We start from the raw sequence: 5,320 nt of genomic DNA, 5'->3' as shown, positions 1-5,320 counted from the left end.
AGAGTTTTGTACTTTTTAATGGGCTGCTCTGAAGGAGTATAATAACAGTAGCTACTGCAATGCAAACCCTAAAGCCCAGGTCATGGCTGGTAAGTGATGAGGTGCTGTCTGCCTGCCTCCAGAGCTTGCACCCTTAACCTCTGTGCCCTGGGTCTGTGTACACTCCATCCCCCAACCCCTGGCCCTGTTTGCATACACTCTGCTTACGTTCATTCTGCATTAATTAGTACGTACCCAGAGAGATCATAAAAATGCCACTTAGAACCTGCATCATCTGGAAGAATTTACAAAGGGCTCTTCACATTCCCACCTCGCCTAGGGAAGTAGGTAAGGCAGCGGGTCTGATTGTCGTCAGCCACGGCAGTTCAGACAGCGGGTGTCTAGCCCAAGGTCAGAGGGATTGCCAGCCGCTGAGCCAGAGCTCACACTGGTCTGGATCCAGCCCAGGCAAGGATGTCTTCAGCCCCAGCTTTCTGCTCTGGGTGGCTCAGATGGAAAAGTCCATCACAGGTTTTTTAAGAAAAAACTACAGTCGCTGGTTCTGGGGCTTCTGAATTCAGGGCAGTTGTTCCCAACCAAACATTCAGTTCATCTGGGAGGAGGATTTTGAGTCATCCCCAGAATTGGTTGGTTGGTAAGGGACCCTCCTGGCATTGCGTGGGCCAAAGATATATTGGAAAACATGGGACCTTCCCTGATGGAACGATATGTCACTGAGTGAACAACACAAGTTAACTGTGATGGTGATGATGCCTCACCAAGTTCAGTTTAAACTCTTCTCTCCCAGGCCACACGTGTATTGTTTTTGTTTGGTCTTGCAAACTATACTGTGCCAAACCCTGTAGGTACGGTCTGGGGTCTATCTGGTCACTTCCTCAGGAGGTGGCCACAGGAAGAAGCAAGCATGTGGAGTGGCAGTGGAGCATAGCTCTAGGGCTTCGGCTGGCATTGCCAAAGTGCCCTCCAGGGCCACAGCGCCCCTTCCCATGCCCACCGGGAGCCCCTTAAAGCCAACTTGGAGCTCACGGGGGGAAGCAGCTGGTGCAGAAAGGTGGTTCGCTGCTTTGCACTCTCTGCCCTAGCCACCAGCATGTTTGGGGGGCACTGCTTCAGGACTTCTCCCTCCCAGGGCCAAATTAAGGGAGGTCTTCCTTCCTTAAATGGGTTTTGCTCCTGTTCCTGGGCGGTAGCTGTGGCCCCCCTTCTGGGTCCACTCTTCTCGGGCCAGGACTGGGAAGCAGAGCAGATACCACACCATCCACCTCAGCCATCGAACCTGTTGCCCAGCTGAGCAGCTCGTGCACCTGGGACTTCTCTCCCCCCCCCTCAATGGCCCCAAGCCTCCCCCCACATCCGGTCCATCAGTGAGTCCTCTGGACTCAGCTGCACGTGCATCCCAGATCAAGCCACTGGTCCCTCCCCTGTGGTCTCTCAACCCAGCCTCCATGTCTCTGCTGGCGACCACCGCACTAACCTCGCTGATCCCTGCTTCTGCCCTTGCCGCGACTGTCCGTTCACAAACAGGGACCACACCCATCACTTCCTTTAAAGCCCTCAGGTGTGCCCCTCCCCTTTACCCCTGGAAACCGCTCATTGAGGTCTGGAGAGCTCTGGGCCCTGCCTGTCACTCATATCCCTTTGTCCTTTATTTCCCTTCTCCTCTGACCTCCCTCTGGTGTGTTACATATTCTGTGTGTCTGTTTCCTTCATCCCTCCACTAGATGATAAGCTCCATGAAGACAGGGCTTTTGTGTTCTTCACTCTTGTACCCTGATCCCCCGGCACAGTGCCTGACTTGGCAGGTCCTCCACCAATAACTGGTAGGATGAACCTTCGAAAGAGAAAAGACCTCCCTCTCTCAACTCAAGGGTGACGACCCCATGCCCAGCACATGCTCAGCACATGCCCCATGTGGTCGTGCTATGGTAACTGCAGGCCCTGCCTTCTCCCCAAAGCAGGTGCTCATTCAGCCACAGGGGGTCATCATCCCAAAGGGCACCTGTTGCTTCCAGCAAAGGCACTGAGAAGGTGGAGCTAAAAACCGGGTGTATTAGGGAGGGGGAGCAGGGTGTGAAGAGAATGCCCTGCAGGCCTTTCCTGGCCCTGACTGAGCTGGACAAGGATGCTTATTAAGGGCCAGTTACCCTCTGTCTTGAGCACCTGACACCTTCGATGTCAAGACCAGGTCTTCAGCTATGACTGATGCTAACTCTGGCATGCAATACTTTGTGTAGGCCCTGTATGTACCTTACCTCCTGCAGGCTGACGGCAACCAGAGGTACTATGGTCGTTTAATGGAGAAAGACACTGAGTCTTGGCATGGAAAGGGGACTAACCTGAAGTCCCACACTGAGAAAAAGAACCAAGAACCGCCTGACCGAAGCCAGAGCCCTTGACCACCAAACTATTGCTGTGAAAAAGGCAGCCCAAGGACAGAGGCAGGAGAGGTGACTGGGTCAGGGAGAAATCAGGGAGGGCTTCTCAGAAGAGGGCACTATGGACTATGAAAGATGATCAAGGGTTAGTTCTTTGAGAAAGAGGCAAGAAGATATCCCTTCCTTAATAGACAAACCCAGAGGATGTATGAAGGTGTGGGGCAAGCAGATCTGGGGGACCTCTGGGCTCTGAGAGGGAGCCATTGCCAGGGACAGCAACTGGTAAGGGACCAGATGCTGTCCCTGGCATTGGCTCCCTCACTGAGGGACAAGAGTAAGTCCCCCATCAGACTTGTGAGATGGGAGCAAACTGATGAAATCAGAAATGGACCCCAGAACCTGGGGTCCAAGCCCTTCCTCCTCAACTCCCCTCTCTCTGCTCTGCAGTTTTCCTATTTGTAAAGTGGTTTGTCTGCAGAATTAAAGGAATCAACACACCGAATGCTCTTAGCCCAGTGCCCTGAGTTTTCATAACAGTTTCCCAGTTCTCTGAGTTCCTGTGTGCCCAGATCAGCCAGTACTGTTGATTTTGAAAACCACACTTCAGCCTCCAGGGCAGGTTTGGGACAACTAACTCCCCACAGGTGATAGGGCTTATCGGAAGATTTCAGACTGATAATGTGGCTGGTCAGCTTGAGTGACCTTTGCACTGTCTCTTGCTGGGCCCAGGGTTTGCCCTTTCCCGCTTGGTTTTCAGCCAAGAACCTGAAAGTCAAGGTCCCAATCAGCTGAGACCCAGAATGCTTTGACCAGGCGGCTTATCAGTGATCCTCGGTCCCAAGAAGATGAGACCGCTTCCCCTCCAGGCAGACCAGACAGGTGCCCAAATCCCCACTGGTGGCCAGATTTCAAAAAAGACTTTGAACTCCAAACACTCTCAGCTCTCCAGCCAGATGACAGAGATCTATAGTTGCGGGGCTGGGGTGGGGGGAGGTTTTCTGGGGACAAGAGCTGTCATGGAGGCCTCACAATTATCCAAACCAAGTCCTTGAAGCCCCAAAGGCCCACGTAGAAGTAACCAAGAGACAATTTTCCCAGGTCCCTGAGCTGGACCTGAATTTGAATTTCACCCCACCCCTTAACTGACTGTGTGTCCTTGGACCAGCTGCTCCCCCTCTCTGAGCCTTAATGCCCTCATTTCTAAAGGAAGACAGTGAATGAAGTGAAGTAATCCATAGAGGTTCACACTCGAGCATCTGGTGTTACTTGGTCAGGGCAAGAGGTAGACAAGTGAGCTTGCTAACTGCTATCTGTCTTGAGCTCTCTGTTTGCAGCTGAGATCTTGAGCACAAGAAAGTGCACTTTGTAAAATCCAGGTCTCTCAAAGATTTAGAATATGAAAACAAGTGAGAGAGGGGTGCCTGGGTGGCTCAGTCAGTTAAGCGTCTGCCTTCCGCTCAGGTCATGATCCCGGGGTTCTAGGATCAAGCCCCGCAACAGGCTCCTTGGTCAGTGGGAAGTCTGTTTCTCCCTCTCCCTCTCCTGCCTGCCACTCTGCCTGGTTGTGTTCTATCAAATCAATAAAATCTTTAGGGGTGCCTGGGTGGCTTAGTCCTTGAGCGTCTGCCTTCGGCTCAGGTCATGATCCCAGGGTCCTGGAATCGAGCCCCGCATCGGGCTCCCTGCTCGCCAGGAAGCCTACTTCTCCCTCTCCTGCTCCCCCTGCTTGTGTTCTCTCTCTCTTTTATGTCGGTCTCTGTCAAATAAACAAATAAAATCCTTAAAAAAAATAAGATCTTTTAAAAAATAGATAAAATCTTTTTAAAAAATAAATAAAAATTTTTAAAAAGTTAAACAAGTGAAAGGAATTGTAGCCCATGTAACCAACAAGGGTTGGTAAGCACCTGCTTGGTGCCAGACCCCGGGGTTCATGGTGAGCCACCAGGTTTGTCCAATGTCCCACCCCATGTAGAGTCTGTAGAGAAGGGTGGTAACGAAAGGACAGCAAGGATGGTAGGGGAGAGACCAACCCTGGGAGCTTCTCACGGGCCCCATATCAGGGGGCCAGGGAGCCTTCTCCAAGGAGGGAATTTTGGAGCCAAAAACTAGATGTTGCAGATACCAACCAAGTGGTCAGAGAGTAGGTGGAGAATGTTCTGGGAAGAGGTGGACAGAAGGCACAAAGGCCGGTTAGCTCAAAAGAGTGTGGTGCATTCTGGGAGTGAGACATGCACACATGAATGAATGAATGGCTTTGGATCAGTCTTTGTAATATAAGACATTTCCAAATGAATTTTAAATGTCCATTCACCCAGATGGTTAAGTAAATTCTGGATACAGTCACATAGTAAATTCAGTGCAGCCATTTGTAAAGAATGAGTTCTCCATGCATGAAAATGGATGTTCTCCAAGATACCTGATAAGTCATTTCCAGGAATAGGGCTCACCATGTGCCAGACACTGTTCTAAGCACTCGATGAAAGTTAATTTGTGATCCTCACATGAACCCCATTCGGGAGAAAGAAAAGAGAAACATGAAACATGGGTTACTCTTTCCAAGTCACTCAGCCAGCAGGTGGGGGAGGCAGGATTTGAACTCAGGGACTGCATCCAGCATCTCTGCTGGACCATTTTCCCTCCCTCCTTCAGAATTGTGTAGTTTGCATCTGTAGGGGAGGCAAAACATCACTGCTACCCATCTTAGGTTTTCAGCTGGGACTCTTAACAAAAGTTGGATCAACAAGAGAAAACACTTGGATTAATTCATGCAGCACACATTACTTGGAGAAACCTACTGAAAAGCCACTCAAAATGGCAGCTTAGAATTCCAACCCAGACAGCATCTTCTACAAGAACAGTACATTTGCAGAGAAATGACAGGACAAAGGGAAATGACTTCAGGCTTTAGAGGGCAACAGACTGTGGAAAGGTAAATATACGGGAGG

The sequence above is a fragment of the Martes martes genome (genome assembly GCF_963455335.1).
Source record: "Martes martes genome assembly, chromosome: 9".
In the NCBI taxonomy this organism is placed as follows: domain Eukaryota; kingdom Metazoa; phylum Chordata; class Mammalia; order Carnivora; family Mustelidae; genus Martes; species Martes martes.
Note: the sequence above shows the minus strand (reverse complement) of the source record.